Source organism: Melopsittacus undulatus, chromosome 6, assembly GCF_012275295.1.
Source record: "Melopsittacus undulatus isolate bMelUnd1 chromosome 6, bMelUnd1.mat.Z, whole genome shotgun sequence".
NCBI classification, from domain to species: Eukaryota; Metazoa; Chordata; class Aves; order Psittaciformes; family Psittaculidae; genus Melopsittacus; species Melopsittacus undulatus.
In genome coordinates, this window is record NC_047532.1 from 55,004,938 (window position 1) to 55,027,039 (window position 22,102).

Consider the following 22,102-nt stretch of genomic DNA (forward strand, 5'->3'; position numbering starts at 1 on the left):
GCAGATGTTTATAGGTGAAATAACCTTTCATAACAAGTAGCTATTAGGTTACCAAATAAAATTGAATTTACCATGGCTGTGAACTTGGCAGAAGTTTTTTTTTTTAGCATAGGAACAGGCTGTTGTTTATTAATATTTAACCTGAGAATGATATATATTTTGTAAAGCATTAACCTGTATTCTATAGTCTATGTATTAGAGCAGTGACTAATAGAATTGACTAGAAGAAAATGTAGTTCAGATTGGAGAGAGGATTTCATTCCTAGAAGATATATTATTCTATCAAAGCAAGCAGTGGCCTTCAGCCTCCTGCATTTAGTCACATGAAACAGCCTCCTAAGTGAATATTTTGAGTGCCAGCCTAGCTCACCAGATACATAATGGCATATGTCATGTGATGTATCATAGAAACTGGGATACACAGGTTAGTGGACAGGATTTGCTCTGCAAATACTGAACTTAAGCTTTAACTGTTATGTATATTTTTCTTTGTAAATTCAATTATTCTGTATTAAAACTTGCATGTTAAATATACAATAAACCAAGAATACATTTAAACCTAAGTTTGAGAATGAAGTCTTTTTGCTTCATTATTAGGAGTCCGTTGTAGCATCTCTGGTTAATAGCTGTAGTAAAGTAATCTACTGGACAGCATACTACAAGTATAGAATACCTGACACTGCCACTAAATTTTTGGATCATACTCAAGACATCACAGCACTTCGTTCTATATAGTTAGTGGTATTAAACTATGTACATAGTCCTCTACTGATGATGAACTATATAAATCACCATGTTCATATGTAATTTTTACCTTACCTAGCTGTGCCTTCAATTTAATTTTTATGTTATGTAGTTATATTATGATGCAGGTACTGATCATGGATCGGGCCATGTTGTACATAAGCACAGAATGACAAGTCAATCCTCACTTGACTTTTGCATCAAAGAGTGAATTCTAGAATTGTTCTTACCTTTTCTCTTCTTCCACTGTTTGTGCCCAGGTGTCTTCCAATGGTATTTGCCTCACTATTATTTTTCTTCTCTTGCTGGCTTCTCCACCAATAAACATATTGTGCATCCTGGAGTACAAGAAGGACTTTTGCCCTAGAAGGTGGACTACAAAACAGCTCATTTTTTTCTGCTTGCTGAAAATGCTGTACAACTCATGTGCAGAAAAGAACTTCAGTCAGTCTCTGTAACTTCTAGTTATTTTGGAATCAGTGGATGACTTTAGAGGTAGCTTAGACATCACTCATGCACTGCTGTAGATATACATTAGCCTTAAATTCAGTGGAGTAAGAGGAAGGCAAGCAATATAGCTCATAGTGCATTGAAGGTGAAAGAAACTGTAGGGTTTTTTTGTCTTACTTTTTTTTTTTAATTTTCCTTGTAATTACTCCTACTACCCTCAAGTTGAGGCTCAACTGTGTTCTGCCTATAGCAGATCTAACAATCACAATTGTAATTTACAAGGGAATTGTTTAGTTCAGAGTTGACTTCCAATTACTTTCTTTGAATGTCTGAGGTACTCTGCTGGAACTACTAAATATTGATAACCAGTGACAAAAACCATGAAAATATATTTCAGTTCTGCAGCACTTTGTCATAAATGAGAAAAGGGACAGAAAACCAGCAAGCAGGCACTCACACTCTGATACTAATACCTGTGATATTTTCTGTTTTGTTTTTATTTTTCCTGAAGTCTTATTTTAATTTTAAAAGAAAAAAAAAACCCAAAACCGAAGAAACATAAACCTGTATATTCTTAGACAAACAGCTACCTTTTCCTTTGGTTAAAAATGGGAGTCAGAGCCTGCTTTCCTAACAGAAGTGTCTCATAGAAAGTAGTCTGTCTGTAGACTATGAGCACGAGACAGACTTCCTTCCTCACTAGAGGACAGGGACATTCTGGATTACATAGAGCGAGTAACACAAAAGACAGCAGTCTCTAGTGTTGACTTTGGCATTCTAAAAGGCTAACAGCCTCCTCAAATGTGAACGGCTTCTATTTTCACTTATGTCATATTGCTTCAGCTACCTCCTGCTGTTCAGTTATGAAGATTGGTATTCAATGTCCATTGGACATGTCTGCAGAAAGTATCTTCTAAATTGTTAGTCTGTAATCAAAACAAGGTACTATTTTTCCTAGGCCAATCATCATTTCAAGGTATCTCATACTAGTTGGAATACAAATGCTGTTAATAGCCTTAATATGATCTTCCTTTTCACAGTATATCCTAGACTATTTTCCAGATAGATATTTCTGTTGTACAGAATTTACATAGAATCATAGAATAGTAAGGGTTGGAAAGGACCTTAAGATCATCTAATTCCAATTGCCCTGCCATGGTCAGGGACACCTCCTACTAAACCATGTCATCCAGGGCACTGTCCAACCTGGACTTGAGCACCACCAGGGATGGAGCATCCACAACTTCCTTGGGCAACCCATTCCAGTGCTTCACCACCCTCACAGTAAAGAACTTCCCCTGTTTCCCTGTTTAAGTTTGAACCCATTACCCTTTGTCCTATCACTACAGTCCCTACTGAAGAGTCCTTATAAGCCCCCTTCAGATACTGGAAGGCTACATATTCAGTTTTATCCCAGCTATTTCAACTTTATCTAAACCTGATCACGGCCCTAACTCATTGCTGGGCTTAAACTATGACACTTAAATACTTTTTTCTCCCCTAGATCAAAACATAATCTGGTTGAAACATGAAAGTTTGTTATATTTTCCTGTGAAATAGTTTAGGTGTCAAGCACAATCCAAACTGCAGTCTTTAGCATGTCTCCCAAATGAGATGCTGATCATGCTGAAAAATATGTTCTGTTTTTCCAACAGGACCTGCCAGAACCCTGTTGATCTATCAAAGTTAGGAAAACACTAGGCACCAGCCATCTCTCCTAGAAATTATACTGCATTGGTAGAAGTTGTTACCTCCCTTAGTTCATAAGCAAAGTCATCTTCCACCCCACCTTAATTCTACATTTTTCTACAATTTTCAAAGAACTCCCCCTTTCAGTCTCTGTTTGGATGAGAAAAATGTTCCTAAGGAAATTAGCTGTGGTATACCTGAAATCCGTAAGATCTTTTTGTCTGATTCCTATCTCAAGAAAACACTCCCAAACATTCTCTAGATATAATTTTACTCCCACCTGCAACTTTTCAAGTCAGATTATTTTAGCCTAATGCTTTTTTCCTCCTCTGGAAATGTCACAAACTGCATCTACTTCCACGTGTTTTTTACTCATGTACTTTAGAGACAAATTCAGCTAATGGAGGTAAGATCATAACACTAAACCCTATCCACCACTCATACTACAGCCTGTGGCTTAAAGTTTTGCATTAATACTTTGGGTTATGGCACAATGCTGTTCCATGCAGTCTCCAAATAAAATTCAACTTTCTGTTTGCATTCAGTCTGATTGTTCCTGTAGAATAACAAAAACTTTTCAAGAGACCAGAGACTAGAAAATACTTGTATTTCTCTCTAAATGCAATGTAACTTCACCCTTTCAAAAATGTTTCAATAAGTATTAAACATAAACATTAGAGGCACTGGTCTAATAAGAATAGACACTCTTCATATTCTTACTCAGTGATATTATTCTTATTTTTCTAGATTCTTCTAAGAAATTTCTATATATCCTCCAGTTAAAGTAAAGGAAAAGAAGAAATCTTGAAGTTGATTTTTATGTTAAAATGCCTCAAACTGTTAAAACACTGAATTAGATTCAGTGTTACAATAAATTGTCTAAATTCTTGTGCCACTAGTAAACTAAGCCAAAACTAGCTCAACAGCATATGGATTTACCAGCCTATTTAACAATTGCATGTATCTGGAAAAAGGATAAAATTCCTTAAAACTTCCTGTCCCCCAAAACACCCTACCAGTTCTTTATTGCAACTGTTTTATCATGTAATTTATTTTTGTAACTGTGTTTCATTATGGAGTAAAAAAAATTTATTTATAGTACAATCTCAAAGCACAGCAAATATGATGAGCTAAGTAGTGGCAATTACAAAGTATGATAGCAATGAGGGTCTTATACATAAGGTCTAACAATTTCACTCCTGTAGTTTAAACTGCATTTTAAGTACAGGGTAGGCCAAATCTTCCAAAAATAACAAAGCAAAAAGCCCCAGAGTCTGCTCTGGTGGCCGTAGGGATACACTTGGTCATGCTTTGGAAGTTTTGTCTGGAATTATGATCTCAAAAAATCACAAAAGTATAAGACAAAAGTAAACCCAATATTTTCACAGTCACCAGAATTATGAGGAAATTCAAAATTACAACCAGTTAATCATATTAATAATCAGTGGAATAATTATCAAACACATAATATGTATTAGAAGCTGTTTTCTCTGCAACCATTCATTATTTTCTTTCCAATAGAGTAAATAATTGCTTTAGACTCTATTTAATGTTACCTATTTAACCTTTTTTTTTTAATCACCTGTTGAAACAGAGCACTGCTATGGATTTCATAACGGCCTTACATTAATGTTATACAGAATTAAGTTTTTCCCCTAAAGAAACTCAAATTTTTATTTTAGCTCTATTTTAGGGTGAAAATAAAGACATGATGTAATATTCAGGAAAGAGGGATTTGTGGAGAGCTTTTTTTACTATCTTTCTTCAGTATCTTTCTCTTATCTTTCTTCAGTAGATTTTCAAATATCCCGTGGCATAAGGAAAATAAATTTATTCCTCTTTTACAACTAGAAAAGAACCTCAAACTGTGAATGTAAGTTGTCTAAAACAACCTAATGGACTGCTGGAAGACAGGAGTAAGATGTCCATCTCAGCGGAAGGATATTTTAAGAGTTAAACCGGTTTAATACTTAATTGTGGAATGTAAGGATAATTTCAATGAGATTCTACCAGGAACATAAATAAAATCACATAAGAACATATTTTAAAGTATTATGGTCATGACACAAAGAGGAAAACAGAACATAAATAATAGTATTTATAGGAATTGTGAAACAGTACAAAACTAGAACACTGGTAGAAAACTGTGCCTAAGCAGAATGAAAGGTACCTGAACGTTTGAGCCAAATTCTTTATTACTGAGCAAATAAAGAAATAAAAGAAATAATTTTTTTTGGGGGGGGAAGCAAACGGACTGGGTTTTATATTCTTATTTTAAAAAAGAAAAGCCAAAAAAATCACATTTCCATTTCAAAAAGATCTTCCAGATTTATACTCAGTTTAAAAGCAAAAATATATTAGTTGCACATATACACATGACATTCCAGCAGGAAACTTGAGAAACACAGGTAAGCATGTATTTCCATTGCCAACTAAAGGATTTTGAAACCTAAGCTTATCCTCAAAGTTCACTGTCTATCTTATATTTTTAAGATTAACCAATAAAGAACTCATCAGTAAAATTTCCAGAGTTCATTTCTTTCTCTGGGTATGATCAGTTTTAGGAGAATACAGTTGTTCTGTACCAGCCCTTTTGCCTGCATTCAGTAATGCAGGCATCAGGCATAGATTGTCCTTGTAAAATATTTATATTTGAGTCTAGAAAGAGAATAACAATCTGTAGTGTCATAATATGTGTGGCAGATCCTCATTGCTTCAGGTTCTGCTCCTTCTTATTAGAGAAACTCAGAAAGTGCAAAGGAGCATGACTATATCTTGCGGTGCTAAACAGATGATTCTGATATCTGGTCACTGTCAAATGCTCTGCTTCTTTCAGTTCCCTGAATATCCCTACACAGCCTTCACAAACCAAACTATTGATTGGAAATTAAGAACTGCTTGGTTCAATAGGATTTTTACAGAAATCTATATGCCTTTGAAAAAAAAAACTTATTGAAAGTTTGAGATTACTTAATTGAAAAATTGTAAATTAAAAATAAAAAATCTGGTCAAGCTGAGTTACCTATAATCTTCAGTAAATGTTTAAATAATTAACACTGCATAGTCAGTTGGAGTTAAGCAATAAACAAGAAGTAGAATTCATGGTTTCTGCTACAGAATCTATCATTCAGGCAGGTAATTGCAGTTCCCTACACCTCTGCTGTTCATTACTAATATTGCTTATTTAAATTGAGGTCATCTGGACAAGAGCTGCCTTTCATCAGATGTGTATATGGTATCTTGCACAAAAAGGTGACAGTCTTTGACAGAGTTAAGAGGCCTTCCATTACCAATAAACCTTCAATAACATAGAGAAAATATAAAAAGGATAGGTATTTATCAAAACTGTTAATTTACCCATGAACTATGCATGCAAATAAAGGTAAACCCTAATTTCTTACCATTAATTTTAAGAATGTAAAGCACATGTTATGAATGAACTTCATGTAGAAAAATAAAATATCGAGGCTTACGGCTGATTAAATTATTTGCTGTAGCTATTTTTCAAACATTTTTTATTTCATGTATTTTTGTTTCATGACTATATCCCTATATAGTCTACTATTTTCCAGTGAAAAATATATTCAGCTATTTTACTCATTACCTAATAAATTGTTGAATAAATTATTCATGAAGAGAATTAGTATCTTTGACCTTTGAAAGATTGAATATACATAATGACCCCAAATAATTAGGAACTACAATTATGAATATGGAGGAAACAGAGAACAGTGTAACTGCTCTTTGAATAAAAAGTTTTACAGGGAGTATGCTGTTCAGAAAAAAGTTTGCATTTGATTTCCTTTCTGCAACAGAGCCATGAATATTTACAAGACAGTAATATTTTACTCTTTGTGGACAATTTCTAATTCCAGTACACCTTTAAGTCAGAGAAACAATCAATAATCAGCTATAATTTTTTACTTTCCCAGTCAAACAAAACTGCTAGCCAGCTCTTCAGAAGGCCACTCTCAGGAAAGCTATTCTGAGTGCATGGGCAGAAATTCACATGATTCTTGACATAAATATATGATGTCTTAGTCTAAAACATCTGTGCATCTCACTAGGTGACCAGCACACAGGACTTGTGTATCGTGCCACTGACATACTTTCTTTCTGGCTGATATATTTACCAAATATGACAAAAGAATTATCTCTTTTTTTAATTTTATGCTTAAAGAACATTCATTATTTCCCACTTAACTGCTGTATGAATTTTTACTACTGCAGAAAGACTTGACTATATAAAGATGTACTGTCCCACATGACATCCTTGTCTCTAAATTAGAGTGTCATCAATTTTATAGGTGGACCACTTGGTGGATAAAGAACTGGCCGGATGATCGCACTCAAAGAGTTGTGGTCAGCGGCTCAATGTCTGGCTGGAGATCAGTAACGAGTGGTGTCCCTCAGGGATTGGCGTTGGGACCGGTCTTGTTTAATATCTTTGTCACTGACATGGACAGGGGGACAGAGTACGCCCTCAGCAAGTTTGCCGATGACACCAAGCTGTGTGGTTTTGTTGATACGCTAGAGGGAAGGAATGCCATTCAGAGGGACCTTGACACACTTGTGAGGTGGGCTGAAGTTTATTCATGCCAAGTGCAAGGTCCTACGCCTGGGTCAGAGCAATCCCAGGCACAGCTACAGGCTGGGCAAAAAAGAAATTCACGGTATTCCTGTGGAGAAGGACTTGGCGGTGTTAGTCAATGAGGAAATGAACATGAGCCAGCTGCAGTGTGCACTCACGGCCCAGAAAGCCAGCCGTATCCTGGGCTGCATCAAAAGAAGTGTGACCAGCAGGTCAAAGGAGGTGATCCTGCCCCTCTACTCTGCTCTTGTGAGACCCCACTTGGAGTATCGTGTGCAGTTCTGGTGTCCTCAACATAAAATGTACATGGAACTGTTAGAACAAGTCCAGAGGAGGGCCAAGAGGATGATCAGGGGACTGGAGCACCTCCCATATGAAGACAAGCTGAGAAAGTTGGGGCTGTTCAGCCTGGAGAAGAGAAGGCTGCATGGAGACCTCCTAGCAGCCTTCCAGTATCTGAAGGGGGCCTACAGGGATGCTAGGGAGGGGGACTATTCATCAGGGACTATAGTGATAGGACAAGGAGTAACAGGTTGAAACTTAAACAGCAGAGGTTTAGACTGGATATATACTGTTAGGGTGGTGAGGTACTGGAATGGGTTGCCGAGGGAGGTAGTGAATGCTCCATCCCTGGCAGTGTTCAAGGCCAGGTTGGATGAAGCCTTGGGTGATATGGTTTAGTGTGAGGTGTCCCTGCCCATGGCAGGGGATTGGAACTAGATGATCTTAAGGTCCTTTCCAACCCTAACTATTCTGTGATTCTATGATTCTATGTATGTATATTAAATCTGAACCTGAAACCCCTTCCTTTCTGTAGTCAAGTAATGGTTGACTTGACATTGCATTTCGGCATTCTCTTTTCAGATTCTATGAAACTGTTTCACTTGTGCACTGCTTAACATACAGAAACTCAGCTTCCATATTTGGACACTTATGAAGCTTTTGACTTATTTCCTGTAAAAGCAATAAACTTGAGAGTCATATTCTTGTGCCAAGTTATTGAAGAATTTTACTGCTGCATGTGGTAAGATTACTTTCTTTATTGTGGAGGTAGTGAAAATTATATCCAGGCTATGGTATGTAGATGTAGAATCCTTGTTCAAATTGCACATAAACACTTATGAAAGGTCCTCCAAAGTAGAAAATTACAAGCATTTTCATCCAACTTCAAAACCTGTCTGTAGAATGTTAAGTGAAACTATAACTCTTTATCATTATATTTTAAAAATAGCTTTAAAAATGCTAAAGAAAAAAATGTTACTGTATTATATATAATAGAGTTTTGGATTTTGTCTTTGTTTTTGTAAGCACTTCACTACTTTTGTTCTCTTAAATTTCACAAGAATTACGGGAACACTTGTAGGAAATTATTAACATACACATTATACTAAATTTTTACCACAGACCATTTCCTGTCATGCTACTGCAATGTTCAGCAGAGGCAGGATTTCTGTGTATTCTCTGCCAAAAGACGACTCAAAACTTGCAATGGAACAAGCAATGAATACATGGCTTCTAACAAATAGCTCTACTTTGCTTTCAAAGTTAATTCTGGAAAGAGATGAGACTAAGGTGAAGAAGGGCAGACTGCCAAAAGTCAAACAGGTAGCTTTATATAGAGTTCTCTTTTCTTATTCTTTATATGTTACCTCTGAAAGAACCAAGATCTTAAAATTATGATTTCTCCATTTCAACACTAATTGCATGGCAAATTTTATAAAACACGTGTATGATGAAAAAGGTAATGGACTTTCTCAGGGGTCATGTCTAACAGGAATATTTACCAAGTAAAAACGACGTTGCTGGTTTGCTCTCCTTTCTACTAACTGCTAGGTACTGTAACCTTACTCAGCCTGTTTTAAAAATTTCTTTGAAGTATTACAATGCTGAAATCAAAAACCCATTCTGACTTGTTGCAGTTTAAACCCAGCCATGCAGATCGTTCACTCACTCTCCCAACTCCCAGAGAGATGGGGAGGAGAAACAAAAGCATGTAGCTCCCAAGGGTTGAGATAAGAACAGTTTAATAACTAAGGTATAACACAAATCACTATTGTTACTACCAATAATAATAATAAAGATAAAGGAAATAACAAATGAAGAGAATACAACACCTCACCACCCGCTGACTGATAACTCACCCCACCCTACCCGACTGAACACCAACCAATACCTCATTCCAAATCACCCAGAGAACTAGCCCTTCCGAGTAACTCAATTACATGCTGGACACAACATGCTGTGGTATGGAATACCTCTTTGGCTAGTTTGGGTCAGGTGTCCTGTCTTTGCTTCCTCCTGGCTTCCCCTCCCCCCTGGCAGAGCATGAGGCTCACAGAGTCCTTAGTCAGTATAAACATTTCAGCAGTAACTAAAAACCTCAATGTTATCAGCACTGTTCCCAGGCCAAAAGTCAAAACCACAGCACTGTACCAGCTATTAAGAATTAGAAAAATGACTGCTACTGCTGAACCCAGGACACTTGTGGGGCTAAATGGCAAATGAAATTTAGAAGTCTGTCAGTCCAAAAGTGCTGAACCATGAATGCCAGTGAAAGCCTCTTTTTTTTTTTTTCTGAATGTCATCAGCATTAGAAGTTAATTTATGGACTCCTTTTCCTGAAGTGCAGGCACTTTATCTGAATTCACTGACAAGCTGGCAGGTTTAACGCTGAGTTGGGTATCAAAGTTCTAGACTGAGAGGCAGGAGAGCAGCTTACTTCATTACTTACTTGATTGATCAATATTCCACTTGAGCTGAGATGCTTGCTACTGGTTATTGTATCTCCTGACTACGCTTTGCTGCTTGCTGCCCAACATTTAAACAGTGTACCTATATAATGCAAAACCAGTTGCAGAATGATATGGACACTCTTTTATTCACAGATTCAAACAATTTTTGACTGCTGTGTCACTGAAAAGATTTGCCTTATTTAAAAAAAGAAGAGAAAAAGGACTCAATTCATCCACTGAGTCTCTAATTTGGAAAGAAAATAACGTGTATGTTATATATGTTTGGTTTTTTATAATCTTTTAATGGCTTGGAAGACAGGTGAACTCAAAGCCCATAGCTGTGTTTCAGAGAGTCAGAGCTAATCTAGCCTTCATTCCGAGTAATTCTCTTAATGCTCCATCAAATTACGAAGCATAACTGAACTGCTAGATTCCAGTTTTGACTGGGCTTTAGTTTTCCAGTTTCACATTTGACACTTTTTTTTTATATGCCTTTAGCCTCCAGGTGTTGTTCTCTACAGTGGAGACATAGTGTCATGGGCAGCATAAGATATGATACAGTGTTTGCTTCACTAAAGATTCCCTGTTAGGAGAGTGGAAAACTCTTAACCTATTGTTAAGGCAAAGTCCCTCTTCAGGATTAGCAAACAGCAGAAATATTGGAATACCATGTTTTCACTTGCTCTCTTGAAAAATTAACCATCTTTGCAGATTCAGAATTTAATTAACAAAATCATACCAGCATCATGGAGGCCAGCTCGTTCCTACTTTTCATTGTGTAAACTGAAAGAGGTGTAGATTGCTTAAGGATGAGGGCTGAACCAGTAAATAGACTGGGGGATATTTCAGTAATCACCCTTGTTTTATAGTAAACTATGTCATGTCTTAGAGTAATAGCAAAACTTTGTACTGGTAAAGCAAATAGGAAACCTGTGGTTATGTCATCACTCTTACCTGAGACCAATGACTCTTACTGCGTGAGCAGCCTGCAGGAAAGCAGGACACAAACATAAATGTAAGAAGTAGAATAATGAGTAGAAAAAAGAAACATTACAAACAACTGGTCAGAGGGGTTAGGTTGATATTCACAAGCATTAAGAAAAGCAGATAACTTTGTCAGGAGGGATAACAATTGCAAATGACTTTTTTTTTTTTTAACTCAAAGCCTGCCACATGTGCAGCTAACTTTCCAAAACACTTTTGCTATGAGTCTACCCATTTCCAAATGAATCAATACAAGCTGGGATTCCGCTGGTCTAGTTTATTTATCTGCTGTAATAAGCAGGCCTGATTGCCAGGGCCTGCCATTCCAGAGGCTAAATCAAAAATATCATATTAACTTCTTTCAAAGATGCAGCACTAAGGCAATAGAAGAATGTAAATAAATCAATTCTGCATGCTTAAGCCCATCTCCCTTTCATGCAAGCCTGGTGATGGAAAATGATTTTTTTTTTCCACCCTGCCTTATCATTCTGAGGTATGAAAAAGAGATGTTGCCACAATAATGTAGCACAGGAAGAGAGAGCTTGTTATAAACTGATTAGAGTTTAGACTGAAGGGCAGATTTTCATTAGCTTTGTTAGATTGGGCATCATGGAGTAATTATCACAAAAAAACTTCTGAAAGAGAAGGTGGGTCCAATGTGCAATTCATGAAAGTATAAAGCAAAGGCTTAATGAGCAAAAATGAAAAAAAGTTCTTCCCTTATACAAAGTTAGAGCTACACCAATAAAAATGTTAAACTTCTCTATTAAAGCACTCAGGAAAAGGTACACATCCTATTTGAGAAAGAAAGATTTTCTTTTAGTTGTTTCTTGCTGCAGTTAGCTATTCAATCTTTGTTTCTCCAAAATATCTAGGGTTATGCATCTATCTTTCCATGTGCAATTATTCAGGCATTAGTGACAGGAATACAAGTTAGACTGGTGACCAGGTGGTTTGCTTAAAGTCAGAAGGACAGTGCATATGGCTAAACCTGGCCTTAGTGAAACTTCATGTATTTACTTACTTTCACAGAGATTAATCCATTGTAATCTGCATAAAGGGAAAGAAGCTGTTATAGACTTCATTCCTTTCCACAGCAAGAGACAGGACAAAAGATCCTTTTTTTCAAACATTCAGAAGAAAACTTCAAAAAATTTGCTTACGCAGAAATATTAGAGAATTCTCTAAAGGACAAATTGTTCATAAAAGGAGCAGTTCTCTATAAAAAAGATTAAAGGCTGTAATGATGATATCATTAATTCTCTTACAATTCAAACTCATCTTTATAGAAAGCAGCGACCCTCTCCACTCTATTATGTTTTAGAGCCTGATTTATGAAATAATCTCAAGACATTAATGTTGCCACAGGTAGCGTCTACAATATTTCAGGTGGTTTACAGCACTGCTCTAACAATGGGGTACATTTTGTTTGAACTCCACTGCACTTTATTCATTGTGCAATACTTGCTTTGGAAAGCACTGAGCAATATATACATGGTTTCAGTCACAATACTTCATAAATTCCCTTCCTCCACACTTTATCCTCTTGCCCTAGTCTACAGTGGTCACCATTTAGTCTTCCCTTGGTCTCCTTTCTACACACACACGTTTTGTCTTGCTGCATATCTGACATGGCCTTCACATTCACATACACCAGATGCCTTTCTCCACATTCTTTAGCAAATCTCCCCATCTTCTTCTCTCATCATTAATAATCCTCTTCAGCTCCTTTTCAAGTGTGGTCCTGTGTATGTAGATATACATATACACACAGGTAATATTTTTTCCTCTCATATTTACACTGAATTTACTTGCAGACATGGTTGACTGAGAGAATAAATATTTTAATGGATACATCTTTTGAGAGGGGCCAGATAAATTGAGTTCTGAGCCTCACTCAGAGCCTTATTATTCACTCTTCCCTCCTCTGTGATGCTTATATTTTCTCTCTGGTTGACCAATTTCAATGGCTCTTCATAATAGTGCTCTCTTTCACATGCCATTAATAGTGCTATTACTACACAATTTTATCCAACAGAGCCCTGATCTCAGCTTTGGACTACGAACTAGAATGATACAGTGCTGGATTTAACTGCAGACTTTCAAACTGAATATCATATGAAAAATGGCAAAAAAAAAATTTCTACTCTACCAAAATAACTGAATTACCACCTAACATTTTATCATGATTCACCTTAAATAGCTGAAATGTTAAAGCGTAGTAGAGATAAAAGCTCGCAACAGTTACAAGGATGCTCTCAATTATACCTTGTGCTACAAGGTACAATTGTAGCACAATTGTAGGGCCCATGGTATGCCCTAAATTTTTTTTCTAATTTTTTTCACACCTCTCCCTATCTTTTAACCTGTACCAGTCTTACTGAAAACTATACAGTGTCACAATGTACTGACCTGCACCAAAGTTCTCCAAAAGAGAGCTATGCTGAACAAAATTATTTTCTCAGTCTAGAGTAAGCAGATCTGTAGTACAAGTGTGTAGCTGACAGAGCTGTATGCTGGATATTTCACTTTGGTTAGGCTGCAGTCTGAATCCTTTATAATAGAAGTCTATACAGTCATTAATAAATCGGGAAACTTTGTAACTTGATAAGAAATTGTCTCTTTTTTATATATATATTTTTAAGCATACTTGTCAAAGCTTTTGTTTGTTTGTTTGTTTGTTTTTACTTTTGCCTCAAGACCTCAATTCAAGTGTAGGTATTTTTTGTGTGACTCAAATACCCAAAGAGGTCACAATTCCAGGAAGAGCATGAATTTTAATTAACAACAACACTTTTGTTCAACACCATGCCTTTTGCCTAATGAGTTAAGAGCTTTACACAATTTATGTCTCAAATCACTCTTAGAGATTAGAGAACAATATTAAATTCATGTACTTTGGTTCATCTAAACTGAAGTTTGTGAAAGACAGGATCTTGATCCTGAATTTCTCAAGCAAGGTTTTAGGTAATCACTGTACAGCACAGAGTAATTTCCATTAGCTTTTGCATTCACTGAGGACTAAGTAGGACAGAATAGTGCCCATTACAAAGTGCAGTCATGGATTTCTTTATTTCCATCATCCTCTCAATTAACATCACAGTATTTGTAAGGCAAAAAAAAAATTGAGCTAGTATTAGAAAGGAGACATATCATTAAGAGACCAAGATCCTGCTTCTCATTAATATTATACTTTGCAAAAGATATTCCAAAAAAGTCAGTGCAAATTATCATACAACATGGTCTTTTCCTCAATTTTCTGGACAAAACTGAGAGCAAAATCATTACTTACTCTTCTACTGCAAGTTTGTATGACACAATCACTCTACCGATTGCCACAGACATCCTGCTTCTTCCTACTACTGCCGAATCAAGTCTTCAAAGGTTTTCGGAAGAATTTAACCCCTATAGATCCTGCCATCACATTTCACTTTTTCATGGTTTATTATTTCTACTGTGCTTGACACTGTGAAAGCAGAAGTCAGGGCCCTATTAAGACAGGTTACCAAAGCTAGAGGAAAGTGAATTCATACCACCATCAACATTACATGCAGCGACAGCACTCACCTCTCACTGCTTATTGTTTAAGTCAAACCTTGACCCAGAAGCACAAAAAAGGAAATTTAACTGCCTTCTTTATTCCCTGCTGATGAAAAAGAAAGTCCTGCCCTCTATTTACAGTGTCATAAATCTAATATCCATTACAAAGACTATTTTGCAAAACATAGGCCCTGAAATTTAGGCCAGGATTTATCATTCAAGGCAGAATTACTCACTACCATGAACACCGCGTATGAGAAACTGTGTCCACTCAAATACTAAAAATAAAAGGAAAAAAGCCTCAATCTCTACATCAAAGTGTCTGTGTCTGCAGAACTTGCCACAGGGTATGAAGAACAGGAATACAACTGTACAAGGTTTTTATTTCACTTCAGTATAATAAAACTTTTATTATCCATAGTGTCGTAGTTTAAACCAAGTCCCTCAACTCCCTGAGAGTTAGGAAGGAGAATCCAAAGAATGTAGCCCCCACGGGTTGAGATAAGAACGGTTTAATTGCTAAGGCACAACACAAATCACTACTGCCATTACCACTACAAATAATAATGATACAGCAAACAGCACGTGAAAAGAATACAACACCCCACCAGCTACCGACCCATAACTCACTCCACCCTGCCCAGCTGAGCACCGTGTGCTCCCTCCTCCATTTTCCTCCAGAGCTCCACCCTTCCAGCTCTCTCCCCCAGTTGCATCCTGGGCATCATGTGCTATGGTATGGAATATCTCATTGGCTAGCCTGGGTCAGGTGTCCTGTCTCTCCTTCCTCCCAGCCTCTCCTCCTCCACCTGGCTGGAGCACGTGCTCAGAAAAAGCCCTGAACAAAAACAACCTCAAAACATGCTCGCCACCAAGCAACCGCTCCCAGCCCAGAAGTCAAGACACAGCACTGCACCAGCTACAAGAAGGAGAAAAAATGACTGCTACTGCTCAACCCATGACACATAGTCATATGGCTATCTACCACTCCTTATTCACAACACTCACATTGGAGCACCAGAGAAGGCTGATCATCTGGGTCTTCACTTTTCTTAAGCAAAAAAAAGGTTAGAAAGTGACAGGAAATTGGCAAACCAAGGCTCCATAGCAATAGGCAGGCTGAGGAGCTCAGATGTTGTGCCAGCATTAGGGCAGAAGTGTAGGTTCCATCCTCACATGGGTAAGGGGCAGGATTGGGTAGTGTAATGAACAGAATGGCATGGATATAATCAGATCTTTTGTAACCTTCGAAACTCCAGTTTCAGGGAATGAAAATATTTAAAGAATTCACTCTGAACTCTGAGAAAAAGAAAACAAAACAGATTACACTGTGAAGGTAGACTGCAAGAAGCCTAATTGAGGGGTGAGAGGAATTATGGGTCAGCTGGAAAGATAGGTGAAAGGCTCAGAGTTTCGCTTCTGTTTCCTTTCCCTAAAATCTTCGAATTGAGATCCTTATACAATGTTTCCCATGTAAAGCTTGAGAACCCGGTACTGCTTTAGGTCTAAAAACCAAGTATGCATAAGAAGAAGAGAAATGGAAGAAAAAAGGAATGGTCAAGACAAAATAGAGGGAGGTAAGAGTCAAATTAAGTAGCATGTTCTGCTTGTTCTCCTATTCCACTTGAAAAACCAACCTTTTTCTTTTTACAGCTATGTAATCTATGTCACATAGATGCAAAGTCTGGATGAAAATTTGATAAAACTGAAAATAGATGATTTCTATTTACAGAACTGTATTCCAATTAAGCAATAGTTATTGTCATTAGTTCAATATCAGTTCTCTGTGATTAAACAGATTCTTGATTAAGATCAAGTGGATTGCATGGTACATGTTTTAATATTATGCATCAGTAGGTGGTTTGAATTGCCCAACTGAACAATTCCTAAACTAAAAAAAAAAAAAAAAAAGAAAAAAAGGGTGAACAAATGAAAACTACATGAGGAAGGAACAACGGAAAGGTTATTACAGCTTGATGCCATTTCTTTTGAAGTAAAAGGAATTGGAAAAGCCTAGCTGACCAAGAGATATATCTGTGCAAGATTTACAATATACAAAATAATGTCCTGACAGTAGCAGTATTGGCAGATAGTGCTAACAAATCAGTACTTAACATGCTGATCTATTAGACATATTACTTACAACTCTAAACATTTTTCAAGCATGAAAGATTTGAAAAGGCTCTGGACAAGAAAATATCATTTTATAAAGATATTATGATTTTGTTATTATGTCAATGTGAGATGTCTTCCCTCTCACTTCCCTATGCTTCATCATTATTTTCCTCTTCTTTTCTCTGCTGACATTGATTATTTTAATTTACTGTCACAGCCAGAGCACTTGGAAGACCAATAGTATTTTTTGTTCCTTATTATAGTACAGAAATAAACATACTTGAACCCATCCCCTCTGACAGTCACTGGATGAGGAAAATAGATTTTTCACCTGATGCACTGATTGTAGCCTGGGTTTCATAAACCAGCAAGAAATGTAATGACCTTTCAGCTATCTTTCATTGCAGGAGAAACCAACAAATCCTTTAATCTCCAGCAGAGCATTCATGAACAGTAATGTTAATTTTAGATAATTCAACATACAATAAAAGGTAACACAGAGAAGAATCCTTATTAGATTGACTAAATGGAAGGGTATAAACTCATGCTCTGTATATTTTAGTTTCTAAATGACTATTTAAGACAATTTATATAAAATTTTGAGCTACATCACAATTCTCTGTTGCAATACAAACACATTGCTATAGCATTACAAATACTGATATTTTAAAACCATCATTCACATTTAATTGGTGTAATCATTCTGTAGTCACCTCCAACGTGATTAAAGATTATTCAGTACTCTAGCAATCCCTAGCAATTAAGATCCTTCAGTTTGGCATGGATCATGTGCCATTGCTGTGTCATCATTATGCTGTATTTCACCACTGCACCAAGTAAACAATTTGACATCTAGTCAGCACTTCTACTAAAAGAGCTTTGCTCATTGTCTCCAACCTCACCATGAGATGGCAATGCTATTAGACTGCTATTTACATTCCTAAACTAACAGAACTACCTAAGTGATCTGTTGATCTGGTCTCTACAGAAGGAAAATTCTCCATGCCATCCCCTGGATCCTGTATCTCATGGGCCAGATTTTCTTCTGCTTACATCAGCCTTTCCTCAGCATAGTTGCAGACTTTCTTGGAGGTACAGCGGTGTAACTCAAAAATATGTAAGAAAAGACTCAAAAATATTTCAAATAAAAATTTCAGACCATTAGCCTTTGGAAAAAAATAATAAAAAAATATATATGTATATATATATATATATATATATATATATATATGCTTGAACTGAAGCTTTGAATCCCAGTTCTTGAAACAAGAGAATGTTATCAGTTCCTCTGATAGCAAAAGATAAGAATGCTGACTAAACCTATTAGCTTTTCTGTGTGCTTACTTCACTTTCACTTTTTGATGTACAATAAATAAAAAATGAACTGACAGTTCTAGAGTATGAAGACACCATATCATTGTCACTGTGTTTTTACAAATCTGATCCACTCATGCTGCTTAAGCTGCTGAAGCTTTTGAAGTTGGGAAATACTCCCATGAACTTCTAGCATTGGTAATTAAGACATAGTGTAGCAAATCAAAGGAGACATGCTACCTAGCATCTACAGTTCCTTCCTAAAAAAATGCAAGCTGGAAGTCATGATAATAAATCAATTGGTTCTGCCTTTCAGTAGGAAAAGACCTGCAACTTGTTATATAATAACTCAATCCCATCTCTTATCCAAGATCAATTCCTCTTTCTCTTCATGCTTTATGATCTCTGAATTTCTTTTTCAAGACTAATTTTTCTTATAGAAAGGGAGTGGAATACTGTGGGGTTTGGAAAGAAAAAAAAGTCTCTCGCCATTTGTCTTCTCAGCAGGGAGAGCAGAAACATTTCCTTTCCCTTCTCCCCCTACTACCACATTTTTCTTCTTCAAGCTGTTTTTTTCCCATAAATTTAAGCAGGCTGAGCTTCTGAGACTGAGCTGAGCTAAAAGCTGAGCTGGCAAAACATAGTATATAATTGTTTATTAGCACAACAGGGTTAAGTAACATGTATGAGCCTTAGGGAGCCTCAAGTTCTGGGTAGCAGACTCCCTTCACATTTCATAATGTATTAAAAATATAAAGTATACAACATTTCCATAAAAATAAATTTATATGTTTCCTAATTGGAAAGATCACTGCCATATTAATTTGCTTACTACAGTAAACCATCTCATGATGTACAGATTCTGGCTGAGGTTAAATCATGTGTTTCATGAAAACATTTCTTTTTTTGCTCCTCTATTATATCTTATGGTTTAGTTTTTGCTTCAAAATGGGTAGCAGGATAAGGAGTTATTAAAAATACATACATACCTAGAGGGGACTGAGCACTTTGTTTGATTCTAAGAAGAAAAAAAAAGAAAACCTTCTGCATAGTGATAACACTGTTTAACATTTTCAGACCTGTGGGCTTTTACTTGGCCTTTCCTGTCTAAGTTTATATCATTGAACTAAAGTTTTGTATTACTTCCTAAAACTGTGAGCTTCTTCAGCTACTCTAGGTCTGTGCTGGATTTGTGGGTGTCTAGTCCAGCCCACCAATCCAGACGAACCTAATTGCATCTGTGTAGATTAACACGTGTTGGTCATTTCCTTCCTCTTTACCTGTTAGTGCAAAGCCTCAGGGAGCAGATATAAATGAAATTAGGCAAATTTTGAATATCTATAATCATGCATGTAAAAAGCAGATCTCATCAGATTTTGTGTGCTTACATCCTGCTCATTGCCTTGGACTCCTTCTCACATTTATGGGTGCATTATGATATAGCTTGTTAGATTTTTTCCTGTGAAAACACTCCAGAACAAGCTTCAAACTCCTGCTGGTACTCACAGGTACTATGCTGAATGTGACACTGCTATCACAGCTTTGACGTTCATTTCGTTCATGATTCTGCACAATCCTGCATAAATTATTTTCCACACCCAGGAAATCTATTTTATTGAAATCATAAGACATTCAGGGCAGAGCATGTTTACCATTATAATTTCTACAGTGTATTTTGTAACAGAACCTGACTTAGAAGTTTTAAACATGTGTCCCCAAATGCAGTGCATTTTCTCAGTCTTCCACCACAAAATTTGACTTGCCTTCATATATCATAAACGTCCTTATTTTTAAGTTATTTTTCCATAACACCTGAATTTAAATACTTCCAAAATGGCAAAACCTCAGCATTTTCTTTTGACACCTGAACTGTGATAATAAGTACACAAGTCTACATAACTTTCAGTGTCTGAATGCTTCCTTATGTTTTGCATGAGTAATGCACAGAAGAGCTACTACACAATTCTGCCACAAGAAATCCTAAGGGACAATAACTGTCATCTTCTTTTTAAAATATAAACAAAATGATGAACAATAATGGTATTTAAAAAAGTCCAAAAAGCAACAACAACAAAAGGTAATCTACCTCATGATAAATTACACTAATGGCATATATATAATATAGAGATATATGCATAAATTAAACAAACAAGCCAAGAAAAAAAATTAAAAAAAAAAAACACCTCTCCTTTTTTTTCCCTTAAACCTTTTCCATTTCTGGAGAAACTTTGCCAAGAAGACAGTCGGATACTGCAATGAAATGAAACACACAATCAGATACAATCCAGTGTGTGGAGTCATAGTATTTATCCAAGCAAGTACGCCTATTATAATATAGACTCACTTTGTTGATCTAGACGTCTGTTTGTACCCAGCAGATTATTATCCCTGCTGATAGCTGAGGGGGAACTTGCTACTTAGGTGCTCCTGAACGAGATACATGATCATACCTCAGAGCTTCTCTTGTGTATGGCTTTTTGGACAAATTTGGAATTACAATTCTCAACATAAACACGACCACTTTCCTCTGGTTCAATCAGATTAAAATAAATAAACAAATTAATTAATAAATAGATAGATAAAATCTTTTAAAATTGAAAAGACATTTTCAATTGACATTTTGAAGTGACAAATCCTCTCCTTATGCTTTTCAGGCAGCCTCTGAGCCCAGACTGAAAAACATTTACTTAACAGTGACCTTTATTCAATTCAAAACAAAACTATGATTCACAGGTAATCAGGAAAATTCACAAACCAAACAGATGCATATTTTTAAAATGCAGCAGAGACACTGTACTAAGTATAAACACCCCAAATTTCTGCTTAAACAGTGGTATCAGCAAGCTGGTGAGTTGAGCTTTTGAAGTTACACCTTATTTTCCTTTAAACCTTAAAATGCCTTAAAATAAACTTGCAATGAAAATGACAGAAATGTTTTTCTGTAAATATAACAAATACAAATTATTTTCTGTTAAAAATCATAAATAACCCAATAAAGTCTTGTGACACCCGTTTAACTAAACCAGTGTTTAATAGAAAAATAAATATTAGTAGACAGATGTCTTTTAGTCTGAGAATACCCTATTTCAGGAAAATTTAACCCTGTTAAAGACCCAAATTAAATGGATTGCATTGTTTCTGAAGGTGTATATAAACACACATGCATACACACATAATTGGGTGGATGTCATTCATCTTATTCTGCAATTTTATTGGTCACAAATATAAACCTATAGCTAGTTTTAATACAATATCTTATGTTTCTTTTTCTACAATAATGCTATTGAGTAAGCCGTATATATGTGGAATACCTTTGAATTCAGTTAGGGTAATAGAATCAAAAAAATATGATTTTGATGGCTGAAACAGGTCATGACTTTCCAAGAGCAAAATGTTAGAAAGCTATCTTGATCTCAGCCAATTGTTATAACCTTAAACCTTATACCTAATTTACATAATGATAATTTTAGTTAAAAATTGATAATAATGAGATAAATTTAGTCAAATTGCCACACATAATTTTCTCTTTATGATTAAGATACTAAAAAAAAATTACAAAATCCTCCAGCATGGAACTGCCCCTACACAGAAATTCCCACTTACAATGTCCAAAAACCTTCTTGCAAACTTGGTCTTTGAAATAGGGTATTTAAATACAATTTTATTTTCCTAAATGATTACTTCCTTATTAGTGTTTCCTGCAGTACCCTTTAGTTTTGGATTTAAATATTTCTTCTTTCTCCTATCAGCTATTTTTATCTTATTAATATCCACATAATCTCTTACTACATGTATTTCATATGATTGTATTCCATGAATTTCCTTATTGTGGCTGTATGCCATTATCCTTTTATTATTCACTGGACTGTATGTTTAAATGTTTTCTTCACTGGTGACTGAGAAGGACTGGTCTCTTCAGCTGAATTGCTCTGATGAAGAGCTT